Source organism: Equus przewalskii, chromosome 21 (genome assembly GCF_037783145.1).
Source record: "Equus przewalskii isolate Varuska chromosome 21, EquPr2, whole genome shotgun sequence".
Lineage (NCBI taxonomy): Eukaryota > Metazoa > Chordata > Mammalia > Perissodactyla > Equidae > Equus > Equus przewalskii.
Genome location: NC_091851.1, coordinates 4,636,859 through 4,659,253, shown reverse-complemented (window position 1 = coordinate 4,659,253; position 22,395 = coordinate 4,636,859). Strand labels below are relative to the sequence as shown.

The 22,395-nt window shown below is 42.4% G+C and overlaps 1 protein-coding gene and 1 long non-coding RNA gene across 16 annotated transcripts in view; one reads left to right on the top strand and one right to left on the bottom strand.

The window, feature by feature from the left end:
• The window catches only part of RALGAPA2 (Ral GTPase activating protein catalytic subunit alpha 2), a 323,319-nt gene that overhangs the window by 49,905 nt on the left and 251,019 nt on the right, over positions 1–22,395 (bottom strand). The gene's annotated exons all lie outside the window — the stretch shown is intronic.
• On the top strand, positions 8,015–15,007 carry LOC139078126 (uncharacterized). 2 transcript variants are annotated; one of them, XR_011530919.1, is made up of 6 exons: positions 8,174–8,468; positions 8,828–8,909; positions 9,121–9,963; positions 12,426–12,702; positions 13,197–13,488; positions 13,952–15,007. It is a non-coding gene; the product is annotated as an uncharacterized lncRNA (long non-coding RNA). The 2 variants fall into 2 exon arrangements; XR_011530920.1 differs by lacking the exon at positions 12,426–12,702 and having other exon boundaries at positions 8,015–8,217; positions 13,952–15,006.

Genomic DNA, 22,395 nt, shown 5'->3' with positions numbered 1-22,395 from the left:
CCAGGCAGTGACTCTTCTGACACTGCATTATTTGGGGGATACCATGAAATGGTGCCTCAGATGCCTCCTGATTGCCACCTTTCTCTCCTTGTATTTTTGGGTCCCTCTCAAGCTTTAGGTGTCCCATAGCAGGTGCCCTAAGTGTGAGGCTAGAGCTGTTTGTCATTCAGTTTCCAGCCACCTCAACATTCCACCATCCCCAACTTCCTCCTGCCTGCCAGGATGCTTAGTCCAAGTCTTACCACGTGACATTCTTCTGAGACGGAGCCCAGGCTCTGCAGTTAGACTGCCCATGCTCCAAGCCTACCATCACCCCTCATCTGGCTGTGTACTCTTGAGAGAGTCAGGGCCTCTCTGGGCCTCAGTTTCCTCCTGGGTAATGGGGAAAACAGTGGTCCCACATAAAGTGCTTAGTATAGTGCCCAGCACAAGCTCAGCACTAGATGGTTGTTAGCTACCATTCTCAGCTCTGGAAGAAACCACGGAGGTTCTTAATTCCATCTCCCACAAAGCACTAGCAATCTTTTCATCCTATTCCTTGGGGCTTCATGAATCCCTACTAAGGGGACTGCTTAATACCTTATGGCAGCAGCTCTCATTCCCGGCTGCACATTAGAACCATCTGGTGATTAATCAGCATTGATTAATCCCCACTCCAAACCAAGTTAACCAGAAGCTGTGGAGTGGGTCCTGGGCATCAGTCTATATTGCAATTCTCTATGTGATTCTAGAGTTGAGAACTATGGCTGAAAGCCCTGAGACACAAATATTTCCCCTAGAGTCCTCCCACTCTGCAGAGGGGCAGAGAATGGGAGGGCAGGACCTCCAGAGCCCTGGAAGCTGGGTCTAACAGACTTGCAAGCAACAAATGTGTGAGATTTCTTATCTTAAAAATAATGCAAATTCATGGCTCATGTTTACTAAAAAATGTTGCAAATGATTAACCACCAAGCACTGCTGATGATCTGCAAAGATACGTTATGCTTCTCATGGGACCTGCCTATAACCTGGCTCACTGCCTGGCTCCCGATTTAAGAAGCTCTAATTTAATGTTTGGCTATCTCAGGAGTGTCTGAGTTTTGAAAGGAGATTCATAAAGACAGAGAAGCCTATTACCCAAAGGGCTGAAGTCAGGATGGCGGAAGGGCAGATGACAGGACAAACATACTGGTGAGAGGTTGGCTCTGAGTATGAGGGCCACTGAGTGACATTCTCTTTGCTGCTAGAGTCGGAAGCTCAGGAAAGCCTTTAACCTAATCCTGGCTTTGGCTCAGCTCATGGCCTTGACTAGTCCACAGCACCTGGAAAAGGCTGCTCCTGCAAGATCTTGTTTTAAAAACAAACCAAGAGCAAAAATGACGAACTCCTCCCAGCCCGACAAGGCTATCTTCCCCATGGCCACCGGCAGGGCCGAGAAAGAGGAGCCTCTCCAAAGTGCCGCCCCTCACAGCGCCAGACGCCTCCATGACCTGACGGTCAAACCGCCTTTAAGATTCTCAGGTCAGCACGATTTTAATCACAAATAGATTTAATCAGTTTGTTTAATGCCTTTGCCATTCTTAGAACTAGCCTTAAAAGAAGGATACTCAGAAAGAAAAACTGGCAAAATCTAACAACTGCTATAAAAGACATGATAAGAAGATCTGAATTTGTAAGCACTTTCTGAAAAGCTGAAATCATGACATAGCCAAAATTAATGCATTCTATTAGCCCTGAACAAGGCACATCTGTTTTGAAAAAAAAAGTTTTTAAATGACTGAATTTACAAACATAGTCCATTTTCTTCTTAGAGCCAAAGTATCATTTCTCCTGTGCGGGGCCTTTCCCCACCTTTAACAGGAGTTGTGGTCAGTAAAATTTCACCTTCTTACTTAACTATATGTTCTTTACAGAAATCAAAACTGTGACCTCCTTGGAATATATGTTTCCAGTTAATAGGTGTGTATAGTTAAAAAACAGAAAAATTTGAGGTTTTTTCCCTCTCAATTTCTACATCTTGAGGGTTTTACTTCCCAAGTGAAAACCATTTAGAGAAATGAAGAAATATACTAAACTAATTATAAATTAAACACATACAGTGCAGGTTATAAGCTTTTTTGGGAAAGCACCACATCTTCTTACTGTGAGAGATGTAAATTTTCAAACCGGGTTTTGAAACTGATGTGAAGGAGGAGGAGGAGGAGGAGGGAGAGAGAGAGAAGCAGCAGCCAGCGGAAACACATTACAGCACCCTGACTTCACAGGACTGCTGCCGGGACTAAACGAATTAATACAGTAAAGAAAGAAATTGTGTTGGCCAGCACTGCCCCTGGGTGACACAGAACAAAGCTGACCTGGGCAGCCACAGGTATGGTGCAGGGGCCAAACATTCCATTGGGGCCAATGGTTTTCCACAAATGCTAAAGTGACTTACTGGATTGGACTAGGTCCTGCAGCATCAAGATGTGTCTGGGGCCACGATGGGGTGGGGACATTGACAACTTCTCTGCATCGACGAGTCACTGATCTGCTTTGGCTGGCTGTGCCTCAGTTCACACTCAGGAAGCCCTCAAAGGCCAAATCTTGCTCTGGAACTCTCTGGCTGCCATGGTTCTGCTAAGTTTTAGTTTCATGGCCTATTTGTCATGATTCAAAACCCACTTAAACTGGTCTCCCAGATGACTGGCAGGGATAGCATTTTAATCATCTGCTTGTAAATTTTCATACTTTTAATAAAAATTGCATATGAGGCAAAGATACTTCTTTTCGATTTACAATTTTTATTGCATTAATATAAAGGTAGTTCGACTCCCTTGGCTGGTAAATGAAAGAGGACTATTCACTGCCCCACACTAGAAGGTGGTTAACAGTTGGGGTCTGTGGCAGTCTTGAGAATTTGCTAAGCTGGCAGTCAATTCAAAAGTTTCCCAGGTACAGATGTATTTCATTTGTTAATTGATTTTTAAAATCCTTATTACTAAACAGGATTGGAGACACAGCACATAATAACAATAATAAAATAACACTGACTGGGCACAATGCCCAGGGAAACCAGCTACACAAACACAAAGGCTAAAGGAAAAGGATGGCCCCAAAGAGAAGAAAACAATTCAAGATGTAGCCACCTCAAGAGCCAGGGGTTCCCTGGAAGCAGCAGCCTTGCAGACGCAGCCCTCGCTCTGTTAGGCAGTGAAAGCCTCTGCAGAGCACCCCATGCACACGGATTTCTCTGCACAGCTAAGGGAGTTGATGTTCATACACAACATACATTTTTATAATGCAAAAAATTAGGCCGAAGTATCTGAAAATGCCTTTTTACTAGGTCAAAAATAGTCAAATATGAGCAATTTCATGTACTTCCACCCAATTTAAAGCAAGGTGGAACTCATCCTGTTACCTAATTTTTTGTGATCATGATGCTATTTTTCTGAGCACCTTTAAGGGTGATGGAGTGCGACAGTTCCAGATCGGGCCACATCAAAAGAGTCTCAGGATCATTGCCCCTTATCAATGATGTCTCCAAGGAGGGTACCACATCCCCAACTACGTTCTCCTCCACAAATGTTAGAGAAGGGAGAGCAAGAGGTGGTATCTTCTAAAAGTGCTACCCCCACTTACCCACATGTGACTGTCCCGTAGCATCATTCCAGCTGCCCTCCGCTCCGGTTATTCTTCTAACTCTTAATCCCTTTCGCTTTTACACTCACTGTACATGAGGTATTTCGTTTGTAAGAACTTTAACACTGATTTTCAAAATTTATTAACTTTAGAATGATTAAACGGGAACACAGATATAGTTACCCTTCCAATTTTGATGCGTGTAGGTAAAAATGTTTTTTGAAGCAATGAATATTCAGCCGTATTTTTTCCTCACCATTATAGAAATGAGTTAATACTGTGATGAAGAAAACTGAATATAATATGAATGTGGGATGCTGTCACGTTCCAGGATAGAAAGAAATTCTCTGACTTGAGAGCACTTGACAGGGTTGAGTGGAGTTTAATCTCAATACTAAATAGTCTTTAAGAAAAGGCACATGAACCATAGGTATGATTTTAAAAATCGGTATTAAACCCCTGGTCTTAGTTTGTAATAGATGTTTTAAATAAATGAGTATGCCTAGTTTTACACCATTTGTCATATAATATCAAATTTATCAGGTTTTTGAATAGATGCTAACAAAACACCTCTAAATCCAGATGGAACTTTACAACACACTAAAAATAAAAGATACTGAAGTGTTAAAAATATTTTACTTGAGTCTTAACTATTTTCCCAGAAGAAACAGAAACTCAGTCACTATTCTATTACTTTTAACAAAATCTATGCTACCAAGTTTCTTAGACAATTCCATAAAACAGAGATACTGGAAAACAGAAATAACATTTTGACTTTCATCTATAACTTTAATTTCAGAAGGGAAAAATCTCAAAATAACAGGCATATTTTTACTTTATTGAAAGGAAAGACAGCCTTTTTATGTGAAACATAGTCTACTCTCACCTAAGAGAAGAGAAAGAAATTATAACAATTTACTTACTTAAAAAGTAATCTCACTTTGGGTTTATGAATATATAATGAAAGAAAAAGTAAATTTGCTTTCAAAGTAAGACTTAACAGAAGTTTGGGTCGTCCATAATTAGCACCTACCATGGCGGGCTTTCTAGAATCTCAACATGGAAAACCTGGAATGCAAGTCCCATTCAACAACCTGAGAAGACGGAGAGCTTTTCACAGGCAAAGAACACATTATGAAGTTCATTAATTAAACAGTGCGGGTGGAGCAGATGGATGCTACCTACGCTCGAATGACGCTAAATTGGGACAGAGGTTTGCAGTCCTTAATGAGGCTCCATAAAATGAATGATTACATAGTGATCACAAGTAAACAAGCCTGCCAGAAGAGCTAGATTATCAGGGCAACAAGTCCTGCAACATGGTAACAAGAAGACTAACGTGAGTGGAAGTATCTAATACACAAAACGCCTTTGAGGTCATTCAATCCTAGACCATCCCAGGGGCTGAGGAAAGTGGTACGTGTCTACAAAGAGTTAAGCACAAAAAGACAGTTAGTGGAGCAATACTGTGAAACTGCCTGGCCATGGAAATCAATGGAACAGAAACCTTTTGTCACATATTAAACGCATTATGGAGAATGAGACACTCAAGTTTCCTTTTATCTTTATAGAAACACAGATGTAAAATGCCAGGCACTTGGGCTTTTTACACTAAAAGGCTTAAGCAGCATCTAGAAAATGTGCACATTAAGACTACTTTTTAATGATATTTTTCCCCATATCACTAATTAATTCTTTACTTTTTCACCTATGTCAAACCCTTAAATTTCTTTTTTCATCCTAATTAGCCTTTGCGGCACGTGGAATTGTGTATCAACTCAAAAGATATTTTTTGGAACAAAAAATAGAGAACAGAAACTTACTCTGATATTAAAAATTTGCTGTAAATATTTGTTGCCTGGAACATAAAATTTTGAAATTAGGAATATATTTCTTTGGAATGATATATTACGTTTTCCAGTTTAGATATAATATACTCTCTTTAACAGTAATTGAAAACTTCGGCACAAGGATACACAGAGGACACAGGCTAGCTATACATTATAGTGAAGCTGTAGAGGTCAGCAGTAGTTAACAGGGACCCCTTGCTTATGTCACTGAGGTCCCCAATAGGAAGCCACATGTCATGATGCCTGATCCTTACTTCCTTGGCTTCAATTTTTCTCTTTCTCAGTACACATGGCCCTTACTGTAAGTTCCTTCAAGTCTATTTTTGAAAGAGGTAGAATAAAATAGCTTCAACATATATGAATAAATGCCTTGATTGCAAGACCAGAAATATCACCATGATGGAACCATGTTCTCAACTATTTATCAAGGCAAAAGCACCAATCTGGTCCTTATTTTGAGCTAGACTCTGTTGTGAGATATGTCATTGAGAATATTTAAGCTTAATGTTTTCATTGCTTTTTAATTTGGAAGCTACATCTATTTAGGCATAAGGGATGTACATATGGTATCAAAATGGGAAAACTTTCCATTCTAATTTACAACAGTTATGTTTTCATCTTTATTCCATAAAATCAAGGCTTAAAGACTAAAATCCTCTTGGTAACAATAATGATAGAACAGACTAAAATTAACTGCTGCAGTTTCTCAAAGCTATATAATTTTGATGGTTTCCTGTTCTCAGGTGAAAAGTGCTGAACCAGTGAGAAACAGGAGGGGGGCCTCAGAGTCACGCTGGCCTGGGCTCCCATCCTAGCCCTGCCATGGCTGTGGGGTCTTGGTCAAGACCCCTGCTTCCTTGAGCTTCACTCTCTCCATATGGGGAGCTGGATTGACACAGCCCTATTCTGCAGGGCTGTCGCCAAGAGTGGGAGTGATGGACAAATGGTCCTCATCTTCTGGGTGCTTTTGATCAGCCTGTGCTTCTGCACGTTATCCACCTCTGTCCCAAACTGCCCTTTGGATGCTGAGTTTGGTTGCTGGTCCATGATGAGAGAGCATTTTACGGGTCACATGCAGACACTAACTACTGACCAAGAATTCAGTCTCAGTAGTGTCCCCACCTCTATCCTTATGCAATTATTTGGAGATTCCACTGCATTCCACTCACATTTCATAAAAATGAGTGGAAATAGGACAAAAAGAAAGCACTGACATTAGTAACAACAAACATAGCTCTCAAACTCAAGGGAATGGCAGAAACTGGAAATTCGTTACTTGGTAACCTCAAGTAAAATGTTTTTAAAACTTCAGTATCTATTTAATTTCAATTTAACTGTCACGGTGAATTTTAAGTGTCTAATGAATTTTTAGGCTCACTGAATACATACCAGCTTATTTCCAATGGCAAAGGGCAAGAACATTAGAGAACATGCTAGAAAAATAGCATCAAACACTAGGATCTAGAAAGTGAGGCACATTTAGGAATTTTATATATTTTGTTTCATTTTCTGAAAACAGAATGCCCTTTATAAGAAGGTAGGTTCACATCTGAATTCCTATCTGTAGATAAATAAAAACTTTGGATTTGAAAATGGAACCAAAATGAACTATCAATATTGAGAATATGAGTCTCCAGTTCCCTCTTCCAAAGAAACCTTCAGTGGCGGCACAGACTAACCTATTAGAAAACCCGCATCATCCTCCTAGGGTGAAGTTCCTTTAAAAATTCATGCATTTGCCAAAGTCTGATTGCAAAAGCTCTCATGTGCCAGACTGACTAAAACACTTAGTGATTAGGTCCATAATTAAAAACTGTCTAATCATTTTATGTTGGCAATTCTTGACTCTAAAATGTTTAAATAAAATGTTCAATAAAGGATTATTTATAAAAGAAGCAATATTTTGATCACTAATTCAACGGGAGACCTGATTGCATAAATGCAAATAACAGTTGTATTTTAGTACATAAATACAGATTAAATTTAGACATCTATTAGCACAACTGATCCTATGTATTTAGTACACTAGGAGAGACGGTGCAATATCATATTCCAGAGAAGAATCAGCATTCTCTTATAACATTAAAATATTCTAATGCGAAGAGCTTGAAATGCTCCACACTTGAGTTGACACAGTATCAGGCAGTACTCTGTATGGAACTTTTAAAAGAAAAAGCTGACTTGTAAACAGTTTCTAGTGTTCTACTTTACAACAGTTCTAATTTACAACAGTTATATGCCTTGTGGCTGTTTTTTTAATAATAGCTTAAAAAAAAATCAGTCTACCCAAGTGTTGGACAATTCCATTGTGAGAAAGAAATAGAGTTAAAGCTTAAAAATTCCACATCTCTGGAGGGGAAAAAAAGGCCCAGAAATGTAAAATAACCTCACCCCAAAGCAAAGCAAGATATCTCATATGCTGTCCAAAAGTGTAACACATTTTATATAGTCATCCAGAAGCCACCTTTCTGGAGCCTTGCAACTAGACTTTTTAGCCCGAGGGGTTAAAAGTGTGGGTGTGGAAGTCAGCTTTTGTTTGAAAAATTAGCAATGCTATGAGTCATCATGCATTAGCAGCAGAAGAGTTTTGCATCTTGTACGAATCCAGACACCATATGCCATGCGAAGGCCTATTACTTTATTCGGTGCCACCGCTGACAGGCAGCCACGTGGGTATCCCCAGCGGAAGGGCTGTCTCCTCCCGGCGGTGGGGACAGGAACCCAGTGAGCTGAACACATCCGACATTGTAAGGAGCAGCAGGAACAGCTGGTAAGCTAGCGAGCAGAGGCCGAGTGAGGAGCGCGGATGCTAATGAGCCTGGCGACAATGCCGGCCTTCAGAGGGGCAACTGCAACGTCCACGCGTCCCCACAACAGCCTCAAGATTAGAGCCTGCTCCTTCATGCCTTCAGTCTCATTAAAACACAACACTGGTATTTGTGGCTTATCAAAATTGTTTGTAAGTCACAACTTATAAATCCACCGAACAGATCTAATCTGCTTTAAAAAGTTGCATTGAACGTATGTACAATTTCCACAGGCATCTTAGTACTGCGGGGAGTGGGGGGCAGTGGGGAGCAGGTGCTGCTGGCTCCAGGTCCTGGCTCACCACTAACATAACTGTGTGACCCCAGCCAAGTTATTTAACCTCTTTGGACCTCTGCACCCTCAACTATATTTTTCAGGTATAATAAAATACATAACAGATTGTACTATATAAGACATTGTACTGTGTTTGCATAATATACTAAAATAGGATAGTAACTGTACATTCCTCACAGCATTGCTGTAAAGATCAAAGTATTGAATACACACGTGAAGCTCATAGTGTCTTGGACACAGCAAGTGGTGGTGAAGCTAACAAACTGCTGTCTCTCCAGGTGACCAGAGAGTAGAGCTCCATTACTCGTCCTGGAACCACAGCGACGGCAAGGTGCTCAGCCTCCCAGTTCTTCTCCCCAGGTAAGGCAGGAACACATCTCCTTATGAGTCAGGGGTCTACTACTTGGGGCTGGGAGAAGGTGACTAGCAGACACAATGAGCAGATGGTGGTGAAGAGGGAAGTGGGGATGGGGGCCCTGTGGACCCTGGGACCGACTACCTGTGATAGGTGGGTTTGGGCTGTCAGTGGCATCTGGAGTCCCCAGAACATTAAGTTCCTTCATGGTTCTAGGTTTACTGAAGGCTCTGCTCTGCTGAAAGGCGTTTGCTTTCTCTGAATGCTCCTTCCTTTGATCAAGTCCCCGTGACTCCTAGAAATCCTCTAAATGCCAAGTCAAAGGTCCCTCCCTGGGATGCTTTCCTTGATGCTCTGGGCTGAACTCTTCATCATAGTCATTATGAAACTGTGTGGACCCCTCTTTCCTTTCTTTCTTTCTTTTTTTTTGGTGAGGAAGAGTGGCCCTGAGTCAACATCTGTTGCCAATCCTCCTTTTTTTGCTTGAGGAAGATTGTTGCTGAGCTAACATCTGTGGCAATCTTCCTCTATTTTGTATGTGGGACGCTGCTGCAGTATGGCCTGACAAGCGGTGTATAGGTCTGCACCTGCGATCCGAACCAGCAAATCCTGGGCCGCCAAAGCGGAGCGTGTGAACTTAACCACTATGCCACTGGGCAGCCCCCTATCTCTTCCTTAATGTTTTCCATACTCAGCAAGGAGCCTCTTGAGGAACGATGCCGTGCCTTCCATTGGGCACCCTCAGCAACAGCACAGTTCCTGGCAGACAAGAAAGAGCCAATGGATATTTTGTTGAAAGAGCAAACTAACGGAAACATTGCTTTTGGACATGTCATTTTCAGAACTGGTGTCTGGGAGTGTGAATGGGATTATCGGAATGTTGATCACTTCTTTGCCAAGATTCTTTTATAGCTCTAAGTAAAAGACACTTTATTGAAAGATCATCTCCAGCAGCAAATGCACTTTCCACCTCTATCTCCTCGGGTTGGGTGTGTGTAAACACAACGAGAGAAGTGGTACTTGAGAGGAAATCTTCTCTCCTCCAAGTTTTCCTGCAAGGTAAGCTCAACTCGGAGAGTCTCCAAAGGTGACATCTGTACTTTCCGAAAAACAGAAAGCATGCAGTTGCCTGTGGAACGGAGATCAGAGAGACGATCTGCCACAGTGTAACAGGCTATAAAGATTAGATACCAGGAGAGTTAAATTTAAAGAAGTGCAATGATAAACATCCTAAGGAACTTCCCGTAAAACACAGCATGGAAATCATTGATGAATTTAAGCATGTTTTAATTCAGAAAACTGCGTTCACAGAGGAAGCCTTAGCTCTCTCCACGCAGCAGCTGCTGGTGCTCTCGGGGCGGCGGGCGCTGCACTCAGTTCTATTGCCACTGGCTGTCTGCTCCTCAGAGGGGAGGCTTACACAGCGGTCAGTTCTGACCCTTGTTTAAATGTGTCTCCCATGTATTTGCTTTTTTATATCCAGCCCTTAATTTCCTGTTCTATTCAGAATTCCACAGACAAAATCAGGATAACTAGGTATGGAAACGAAGATTGGAAGGCCAGGTAGAGAACTGGAGGGGGCTTTTCCTGACTCCCACCCTGCTTACAGAGGATGCATAGGGGCAGTTCAAGAGCTGATCCCGAGGCAGCGGCTCCTGAGACAAGGGTGGTCCTGGAAGAGCCAGGTCTTCATCCCTGAGTCTCTCACTTGGTCACAGCCATTCAAAGACGGGAGTGACATATAATGTTCATGATCTTCTAATGATCTTTTGTGGGAAAGTAGTTGCTAGAATAAAAATGCTCTTCAGACACTGAGATTTCCAAGATGAAAAAAGAAAAACTTGTTTATGTTTGAAAAATACCCAGAATAGAAATAATTATAGCACAAGGCTCAAGTCTAGACAAAACTGCCAGGATGCAGTTATGATCAGGAGCAGCACAAAATAGGGAGAGGTGGTTGAATCTGGGAAGGGAGCAAAATATGTGTCTGAAATTCACCCCCCACCCCCTCCCCCGCAGTCCATTTCCCTGAATCAAGTTTCAGAGGAATGGTGATCCATGGAAGAGGGTATAAAAAGCACATAGTCCAAATGGAATGTGCCCCTAGGAAGGTTGCTATGAATCTGAACCACAAAAGCTGCTGCCTCCGCGGTCCCGTGTAATGTCACCTAAGCGCTCCGCCTCGCATGACTTGCTGCAGGCTGCTGCAGATTAGAGCTATCGATCGCTCCCTACAGAAGGGTCTCGCTGTGCGAAAGGAAGGTAAGCAGTGGAGACAGACAGCTCAAGTATTGATTTGCTCCGGCGGGGGGCTGCGCTTCCAAATGAGGGTCAGCACTCCTTCACAACCCCTAGGAGAGTTACTGTGATGTGCATCCAGGCACAGACGGAAGGGGGAGCGGGGCCAAACGTGGGAGTCTTGAGGCCACCTCTTGTCACATTAGCTGGTTGCACTATCTCTAGCAGAAGCCAAGGATGCATGCGAAATCTTGGACTTTTCAAAAGAAACAAACAAAAAAAACCCCCAAAAAACATTGCAACAGAAGCCTGGGATGAGCATTCATGCATTCCTGCAAGGCAGCCTGCCCACTGCCACAGAGAAATGCCAGAGGCCATGTCAAAAAACTGTCAAAGTAATGTGCATGCATCTTTAAGAACTCCCTCTACTGTCTGAGAGGCTCCTTAAAGCCCAAAGTCAGCTCTTTTATAAAAGACAAAAACCTTTTCCCCTACTAAAAGTTGACCCCTCCCTCACTTAAAGATGAACATTTTAAAAATTGGCCCAAATGGACATTCTCAAGGAAATCTCAATGATATGATCTACACAGCTTTCAAAAGATTTTCATGGAGACAAACTTCCACAGGCACAAAAACATAAACTCATCTGAAAAGTCAAATACAATTATGAGGTACATCACAATTTGTGATTCTCGAAGGCAGTATAAAACTAAAAAAAGGATTAAGGAGAGCAGACTAAAGTGAAAACCAAGGAAATCAAGCTAAGAACCAAATGCACCCTTTGAATGTGTGTTTCTGTGGACATGGAAGCAGTGTTAGCTCAACTTTTTTGCTTTTATGATTAACTTCTCTGGATTAAGAAGTCATTATTTAAAATCAGTTATCTCTTTATGGTATCCCTTATAAGTCATTTCCTCCTATGCATGCATAAAGACATCTAGCAGTGTCTTTTAAGTACCATTAAATACATGGTACTAGAGTCTACTTTCTCCTAATTAAAAATTCCTTAAAATGTTTGCATCTCAGACTTTAATGCAACTAACACCTACTGAGTTCTTATTACATGGGATGTGGGAGACTGAAAGATGATTAAGGCATGGTCTTTGCCTTCACAGAGCTTGCTATTCAGGGGAGAGGGAGGCACATCAGAATGAGCCCTGACCCAGTGTGGTTGCACCACACTGTCTGTGGAAGAAGGCAGAGATGTCCCTGGGCGCCTCCCCTCCCTGCACAGGCAGGCTGCTGCTCCCCTCTACAGGTTGATTCTCCTCCCTTGAATCTAGGCTGGCCTTGGGACCTGCCTTGGCCAAGAGTTCTGGGACTTCCAAGGTTAGACTGTGAAAAACCTCGTGCCTTCCACTTGGGTCCCTTGGAGCCCTGAGCAGCCAAGTAAGAAGTCCAACTGCTATATTTACTTTGCTGTGAGAAGACCCAAGCTCACCAAGTGGAGAGGGAGCCGGAGAGTGAGAGATATCCCCAATTGTTCCAGATCCTCCCTCTAGCAGCTCTCCTTCAGAACCTCTGCAAAAGTCTTTAGACTTTATCCTGCAGGTCTCCAAGGTGAGAGGAAATGCTAGGACTGCCATTAATATTTATTTTTTAATCCAAATTTAAGAAGGAAATTAAACTTTACTGAGATTTACAACATGGCCTGACACTGACACCCTCCTTGCTCGGTCATTTATCAGACTGTCCTGGGTTGGGCTCAGTCTTGAGGGTGAGACCGTGTGTGTGTGTGTGTGTGTGTGTGTGTGTGTGTGTGTGTGTGTGTGTGTGTGTGTGTGTGTGTGTGTGTACATGCGCGCACATGCGCATGCATGTGCTGACGGCAGCTCCCTCATTCACCACATTGTGATGTATCATGGTTTTCATGACCCTCCATATTGAAGTTTTGAATTTTACTATAATAGTATCATCTTTCCAATATGTTGTATTGAGGCAGGTCATGACTATAAAATCTTTCATAGCACATAAAGGTTTGTTCTTTATCTCATAGGAAAGTTCGTAAAAGCTCTTGAACATAAAGATGAATTACTCCTCTTTCTTTTTTACAGGAGACCAAATGTTCTAAATTTGGTGACCTCTTCTGTGATGACAAGGGGCTGAATTTATTCATTCATTCAGTAAGCAGTTATGGAACCAATGTTTGCTCTGCGGCAGGTGCCAGGGCTGCACCCAGGGTTGTATCCACCTGGAAAATACAGCACGGGCAGCATCCTGGCCAGCGTCCAACTGGTGCCCCTGTGGTACCTGATGTTAAATATTTCAACTATTACCCTTGGAGGCATCAGTAAACAAAACAGAGAAAAATCTCTGCACTCATGAAGGGGGCACAGCATGAATAAAGTAAGTGAATTATATAGTAAATTAGAGGGTGACAAGGGCTGTGGAGAAACAAAGAGTGCAGGTGTGCCACAGGAGGTAGTGGGAGGTGTGTGTGTCCATGTGTGTGCAGGTGGGTGAGCTATTCCCCAGGGAGGTTGGGGAGAGCCTGGGAGGAGGTGAGAGAATGAGCCAGGTGGACAGCTGGGGGATAGCATTTTAGGCAGAGGGCACTCTGGCCTTGGCTCTGAGTTGGCTGGGGGGGGGGGGGCGGTGTGGGAGGGGGCGGGGAGGGCCTGGAGACTGCAAGCAGGGCAGAGATGTGGTCCGACTCATGTTTCAGTGGGCTGGTTCTGGCTACAGGGCTGAGTACAGACTGGAGGTAGAGGTGGGGTGGAAGCAGGAGATAAAGTCAGGAGACTATGGTCAGCAGTACATCCTTAGCTGTTTTCTTAGGAAAATGATACCTTCTATTCTCTCGAGGTAGAAGTGACGTTTTGACATTGAATGAGAGAATAACTGCTACTTGAAAGAAACGTGCCATGGAGAGAACACCTTGAATAGAAATGTTAGGAAATGCCTGCTTCAGCATGGTAATTTATTGTGGAAGATGGTGCATGTTTTCAGAAAGCTCACAGATCTGTACCACAAAAAAACTCACAAACAGAATTCTATAAGCTGTTTCTAACCTTCCAATTGGAGACTTTACTATCTGTTTTCAATGTGTTTCTTAAAAAATATAACAGTGCAATAACCGGTACGACATCAGGGAAGACGGGACATTTCCAGCCAAACGTCAGTGAGAGCCTTCCTAGAACTGGTGGCTGGGAATGAAACCTGAGCATGAGCGCTGTGACTGAGCAGGCCAAGACGGTGACCCCTTGCTCCTGCGGCTCTATGCATCTCTGCAAGCTTTTGTTTTCAGCTAGGAAACCAAGTATCACAACAAACTGGGTTTAGACTCCTTAGAATCACTGAATCACAGAATATTAAATCAAGTTTATAAAAATGATGTAGCACATTTAATCCCAGTGTAGTCACTAAAATACCATTAAGACCATAGTAAAAGCAAAACAGTTTTATACTATTAAATATAAAATACTTCAAATTATTGTTTATTTCACCTTTATCACATTCTTTCAAATTCTCATTACTGAGTACACTTTATAATTTCCTAATATATTAGTATAGTAGAACCTGTATATACTTTACATAAATCAATATATATGTTTGAACGGCATGCTTAAAAGTTGTTTTTTTGGCCTTTGATGGGGTATGTAATAAGAAAAAGACCAGACAATGGAGGTGGGAAGCGTGTTCAAGGCGGGAGTCCCTACCCCCCGAAGTGAGGAGGTAACGGCAGACCTCTCCTCTGCGATGGAAGGAGGAGCAGCTCTGCGCACCGACAACACTGCTCAGGAACTTCACTCACTGAAAAAAACGCCTCAGCATCTGGCAATAGGCTGCGGGCATTTGTGTCATCAACTGTAATTAGATTATGGCTACCCTTTGGTAAAACAAATAAAATCGTTGTGAAATTTCTAGCCTATTGAGTTGTAGATAACATACACTACACGTGATCAGAGACACACAAAAATACGTGAATGATTTAATGATGCAACTAGAAATACTCTTTTCCCTAGAGTTTCCATGACCTTCTGATTCTCTTTTTTGGATCTTGTGTTTCAACGACTCAACAGATGCCCATCGGCACTAACTGCACATGTCTCCTCAAGCCCGGGTCACATTCTCCTTTATGTCACAGTTACAATCCCCCTATAGGGTAGGAAGCCTCAAGCCTCTTGAGAGCAAGGCCACTTTACTTTGCATCCTCCAGTGCTTGCCAGGGCCTCCCTCCCACCCCCGATGTTGGCTGAAGGAGGAACATGGAAGTCCAACTGCCCTGAGTTACCATGGTGTGTGTGGCAGAGTCTGGGACCTGACTCATTCTCCTGTGCTGGGGGTGTGGTGCAGCTGCTTCAGGTTATAGAGAACATGCAGGGTGCCAGGCCCTCCTCTACACTTTATGAGCATCCATCAGTTTGTTCATGCACCATTCTCAATCTATTCTTAGGGAGAGCATGCTCCTATGAGGTCTTGCCCTGGGCTCTAGGTGTTAGAGATACAGCAGTAAACTAAACAAATTCCTACTCTCATGCAGTCTACATACTAGAGGGAGAAAGAGACATTAAATAAATGATAAGTGCTAAGGAGAACACGGGTGAGACTGCCCAGAGTGCTTGCTATTTTAGAAAGCTTTCTGATGAGTGACTTCTGAGCAGAGACCAAAGGGAAGGGAAGGGGTAAGCTATCTAGATATTGGCACGGGGTGGAGGAGGCAAGGGGGAGGAGGGGATTCCTAGCACAATGTGCAGTTCCTGAGGCTGGAATACATTTGTGAGTCCTTATAAGGATTATGGATTTTTCTTTCTTTCTTTCTTTCTTTCTTTCTTTCTTTCTTTCTTTCGGTGAAGAAGAGTGGTCCTAAGCTAACATCTGTTGCCAATCTTCCTCTTTTTGCTTGAGGAAGATTGTCGCTGAGCTAACATCTGTGCCAATCTTCCTCTATTTTGTATGTGGGACGCTGCCACAGTATGGCTTGATAAGTGGTGCTGGGTCCACACCTGGGATACAAACCCATGAACCCCAGGTCGCTGAAGCAGAGTGTGCGAACTTAACCACTACACCACTGGGCTGGTCCAGATTCTGGACTTTTCGGTGGGTGAGAATGGGAAGTAATGGGAGGGTTTTGAGCTACGACATGCTGATTTCCATTTTAGAAGGATTGGCTGCCAAGAGTTTTCTAGGGAGAGAAGAGACTAGGGAGAGGCTGCCACTCTAGCCCAGGGAGCAAGGAGGGCGCCCAGACCAGGGTGGGGAAATGGGGCAGTAAGAAGCAGCTGGATTTGGGTTAGGTTTCATGGAGTAATTAAGTTTATACATATTCATTCCATAAATCCTTACAATAATCTGTGAGGGATTATTTTCCTCATTTTACTGATAAGGAAACTGATAGAGGTAAAGACACTTGTTAAAAGCCAAAGAGCTAGTTATTATTTAAAGGTAAATTGAAACCCAGGGTCTCTCTGAGGCCAGCTATCACACGTTGCTTGCTAATTTTAGCACTACAACAAAAAGATCCACCTTACAATTGACCTGACACTTGTAGGAAAACTGCTGCTTAGGAGGGAAGAGGATGTCTCTGAGCGCCTTTCAGTGAGAATCGAGACTGGACCAGGAGGGTCCCCTGTCAGGGTATCAATGATACCGCCCAATGCGAGATCTAGAAAAAGGTTTCAATTGCTTTCATACGTCTTCTCAGAAAAAAAAGTTTCCTACCCTACTGAGTTATCACCAGTGGAACTTAACCACTGGTCTACACAACAAACCTAGCACAACTGGGGGCCCCAGTACCTGTCTTTCAGCAGCCACTCGAGCAGCTCTGCAGCTCCAGAAGCACAGCTGATCTGCTACCTTACTTAATCTTTATGGTCTAAAGGTGATAAGTGGGCAAATGAATCCAGAGGAAGGGAATGATTAAAGAGGGTGGAAATCTATCTCAGATGGAGACAGTAAACTAAAAGGAAAGCACAACCCATCCTGATCGGATCTGAGCTAAAACCAATACTGAGAGAAGTCGGAAATTCTACAAAACAGGGAGTAGTGTACGTGAAGTGTTTAGTGCACAAATATACCGGCACTTGTTTGAGGAAATTATAGCTCATAAATACAGAAGTAATCTATTGTCTTCATTCAGATAATTTAAATGCTGTTTTCTGACGTAGACTTCTGATGTGCATATATGTTGTTATATGCAGAGAATGTTTATCCTGTCAGAAAGGAATAAATTCTGTTTTCCCAAATTAATGAGTAGACAGTATTTCTGACCTTCTAAAGAGGCTCTCCTTTATTTAAAGGGGTTAAAATCCTATGAAAATACTCCTTAAACTTAAAACTAATTTACATTTCTTCCTCATATTCATATTAAAATTGGTTTCTTGGGTGTGTAAATTTAACTAAGTTGAATTCATTTAATTTTAAATATGTGAAGAAAACACACATCCTACTTATTTTCTCCCAGCCACACTGAACTCTCATCAGGAGAATATAAAGTGATGACAATTTTCATCTCCTGGGACAAAGTTATGGTTCTCGGATGGTAAAGGCAGAGAACACAATGGTAAGTAGCAGCAGTTCTTTCCCTCAACTCTACGCCTTCTTTAAATTCCACTAAGGATGGCAGTTTGGATGGATACCCCAAAATCTATTCTGTCCATCTGTTTTATTATTCTTAGAACAACTGTCAAAAGTTGCCCAGGGATCAAGTTGCAAACATACTAATTTGCCTTTGAAAAGTAGGCCCTGAGGGAATTCTGGAACTCTGCTTATAAATTCAGAATCCCATCAGCTAGCGAGCCTGTGTACCCTTTGTGGAGGTATGAGCCTGCTCTTCCAGGCACACATCTGCCTCAAAGCCGGGATGCGCTGGTATACTTACATCCCACTTCATAGGCAAATGAAGAGAGAACCAAAGGGACTTGGCATCTTAAGGGCTGGTTTGTTCCATGAGGAGCAGACCCCAAGTTTCTAGGAGGCAGCCCCTTCATTGATCATTGATGGATTAAGAACCAAAACTTTGTGCTGCAGAGTTTAAATGAGTGGACACGGCAGAGGGACACATATTCTGTACCTTTTACATCCTAGGACCAAATTAAGAAGATTGAAGACTGAAATGAAGCATTAGAAGAAATAAGCTGAAGAAAGATAAATATCATAAGCTACTAAGTATTGTATTGTTTCACTTTTGTGATTCTAATGAAAGTGACAAGAAGAGCATTTGGACATATATAATTCTAGATGTGGGTCTGTAATTAATAATGAGCAATATCCAGGGAGGTATCTGTTTAAAATATTATGGGATTTTGGAAACACGCCACTCCTATTGGAAACTAAAGCAGCTGCCTATTCTCACGTTGGCTATGTTAAAGGCATGTGCAAAATACAATATAAACATTCAAGTGACTCCCTAGTCGCTTGCACCCTGGACACCTGATTGTGGGGGGTTGGGAGGGGAGAGGCGGGGTAGGCATTAGAACTGATCCTCAGAGCGTCCATCTTCCCCCGACCCGGGCCCCATGGTCTCCATCAAGTACCAGGGCATAAAGTCAAATGCTTTCAAGGCACAGAACCCCAGCAATACATCTGAAGCACAACATCAAAGTACTCATTTCAGAGTTTGGTAAAATTCCACAGTAGTAAACTATAAAGAACACCCTTTCAAGGCTAACATGATGGCATTTGGGTTGTACTCACCCACAGATTACCAAAAAAGTATTCTGCTTTGATTAAAAAATCTACTTGAGCGTGTTGCAAATTACTCTAGCGCTGAAACCTGCTGGGAGCTCGCTGCGTACACTAAGGCAGACGGGCACAGAAGGGATCACCATTTGGACTTGCCTGCTTTGTCCTTCTTTGGCTTTGCACAATCTCTTATTATAATAAGGCATGTATTATCCTTTTCGGAGATTTGAATAACAGAAAGTCTCACTTTCAAATATATTGCTTATAATCCCAGAGTCTACTAAACATTCAGCGGATGCTGTTTATGGCATTATGTTCCTTTCGAAATGGGAGCGATAATTAGTAAACTGAAATTTGATTAATGTTGGATTAAGAGGTTCTGATGTCTCGCTGCAATGTGTCATTTCAGTCTGTGGGCACTGGAAGAGACTGTCCTTAGGAAACTTGTTCCTTCCCCTTTTCAGAATGGGAAGATGAATTTAAAACCCTGATTTTTTAAAAAGAGAATGCTGTTTGTGTTCAACAGTTTGCAATGAAGGATCCGTTTTTTCTCACTCTTGTTTGTTTTCTTACTTTGAAGCTGGAGCCAATGAATTAACTATTTGAGAGAGAACTAAATAAACTAGAAATAAAAGTCTTCCTCCAAAAATGCCAACACTGAGCCCTCGTGGTTCTAACACAGTAATTTGGCGTGGGTCAACGGTTCAGACAGTTTCAGCTTTCAGTAGGCTCATGTGCAGAACATTGAGAATATTAAGACCTTTTCTAAAAACAAAGGGTTTGTCTGGTATAAATATAAAAGTGTGTGAAAATGACCACAAGATAATATGTGAAGGAAAAACGTAAAATTAATACTACTTTGTGCTTTTTAAAGTTAAGGTTCGGGACACCTCTTTAAGTTTTGTTAGGATTATAAAAAGGCCTGTAATGGCCAGAATTTTTTCCACGCTCCACAGTCAGAGGATTCTATGTTTCTTCCTCGCCTGTGTTTTTAATTCTTAATCTTGTTTGCCTACTGCTGAAGAGTGTGGGAGAATCAGGAATAATGGCTCCCTTTGAAGCTGCGTCATTCCCAAAGTAACCAACTGAATGCTAAAGAAATATTGTCATTTATGGAATGACCTTTTGCTCTTTGAATATTCAGACATTAATAAATGTTAAAATGCCTGGAAATCCTAGCAGCACTATGAAAAAAGGTAAGGAGGGTCAGCAAATACCGTCTTGCATGCTTTTGACATGATGACCACTTCCACTTTTCTAACAGCTTTTTAATAGCAAAATGTATTTGGGAACAAGAGTGGAATGTGTGTCATCATGACCAAATGATTACGGTGCAAACCCAAGATTCTTCTGGTGCCCAGCAGGCTTCTGGTCCCTATGGAAACGAAACCTCAGACATTGTCCTCCACTCAGCTGGAGGACGGAGCAACGAAGGCTTTTGTGCTTGGTGAGATTTCTTCCACAACCTTCCCGCACCAGACCCTAGTGCTTCCTCCGGACTCTTTTCTAATTGAGATGCAAATTAATCTCTCTGGCTGATTACACTTCCCTTAAAGCTACTGACAAATGCAGCTGTAACCAGAGTTTGCAGACTTTCCAACAAGTGACTTCAGCTGTCAGTATTTGCATGCGCAGCCCAGGCCCAGCCTGCTCCAGGTCTCAGACATGCGGAGAGCTTCCCTTAGGCATTGCAGGCGTTTTATTTACGTGTATAAAATTTACATACAATTAAGAATTTAAAAAAACACCCTACTTCTACGTCCCTAGGATTTAGAAATAGACTCTGACACTAACATTATTTAAGGCCTTTCCAGACACTTCTTTCTTATCCCGGACCGGAGGGTCAGCCCCCTCCAGGGGGACCATGGCTTTAAGGCAACATTATCTTTCCTTCTCACTTCTTTCTAGTCTGTAAGCTTTCTGATTTTAACACTGTTTAATTCCATATCTCTCTCAAAAACTAACTAAATAAATGTATCACTTTAAGAAAATGGGATTACTGAATAGCCTTCATTTACGTTTCAAGGCTCTCAATAAGAGTCCATTAATTTCAAAATCAAATATAAAGCCACCATTCTCATTGTCAGAATTTCCACATAAATGTCCTTTGAGAACTTTTTCGGGTGGTGATGGAAGGATTATTATTTAGAATGTGCTAGAAAAGTAATATGCACAAAACACTATATTGTTTAATACAAAGAAAAATACAAAATACAATTTTTCAGTAAAAATTCTAACATTTTTCCCTTGAATACTACTATGTATTTTTGCCAATACAGCTCACTAAGAACTATTTATTAAGTACCTGCTATGTGCCAGGTGCTGTTCTAAGTGATGGGGATCCAGCTATAAACTAAACTTTCAAAAATGGAATAAAAAGAAGTTAAAAATGTAGCTATATATACATATATTGGTACATATTCTATTTGTAGAGTGTATTCGTGTATTTCTTGGACAATTAAGGTTTTCAACTTTTTAAAAATGCAGTTTCATCAAATATGATTTGCTTTTGTCTTCTAATTCTGTTTTCCAAAACGTTTTTTACCAAATTACTTTCTCCCTCCCTTCCTTTCTCCCTGTATACGCACGCACACAATATTCATAATGTTCTAGGAAGTATATGTGGGAGGGATATCAACAGAATGGAAACAAGGTCCCCCTTGGGCAACTCGTAGTCTAATTAGGAGACAGAGGAGGATAGAGGCAGGCCCAGTCTGGCAAGGAGCGTCTCAGAGGGCAAGATGGCTGCAGAAGGCTGAGGGATCTGTCACAGGAGAGACCCAAGGAGAGGGCTTGGAGGGGGGGCAGCAGAGTAGCCAAGGGGGGAATCCCTGAGGCGGCGGTCATCATACCAAAGGACCCCATGGGAAGGAGCACACCCCCTGTGAAGGACTAGCCATGAGAGGGACGACCCCACAACCACGGATGTAAGAGTGGGAAGAGAGGAAAGCTGGGGCTGATACTGAATTTCCCTAAGCACAGCGTAGGCCTAGCTTCTGCACAGACTGTTAGACTTACAATAACTTTTCCTGAAGGCATGGTCTTTTGTCTAACAGTTATATGTCACATCACAGCAAAATTGCAAAATGATTTCCTCTTCTCCCTCTTCGAAGATTTTCCCTGCACCACTGTGTGCTTCTCACAGGCCTCATTTCCATGCACCCAGGGTAGAGGGCAGCTCTGGCCTTAGGGAGCCAACCACAGTCAGGAGAACTTTCTACAAGTCACTGAGGGAAGAGTAGTCTCCAGCCTTTATCTTAACATCTGTGATGGTAAAAAGTAAATACTTCCCAAGACCTGACTCCAGTTGGGTGGTTCCAGTTTTTATAACTGAGGTTTAAAACTCTGACGCTTACCGGGGCGGGCTGGTAATGTGATAAGGATAAACTCGGGAACACTTACTGGGTTCTCACCAGGGCCAGGCACTGTTTGACCTGCTTGACCTACTAACTCACTCACCAATCCTCAGAGGGAGATCACCCAGGGGTGCCTCACTGATGGTAGTGCCTGGCGTTAAGTCTCAGTGCTGGGGAGACACGTGGATGAGGTGGGCTGTGGTGAACAGGAGAGCACAAGGCCTGTAAGGAGGCTGGCTGCTGCCAGCAGGGAAGGAGGCTCAGCGGGGTCAGA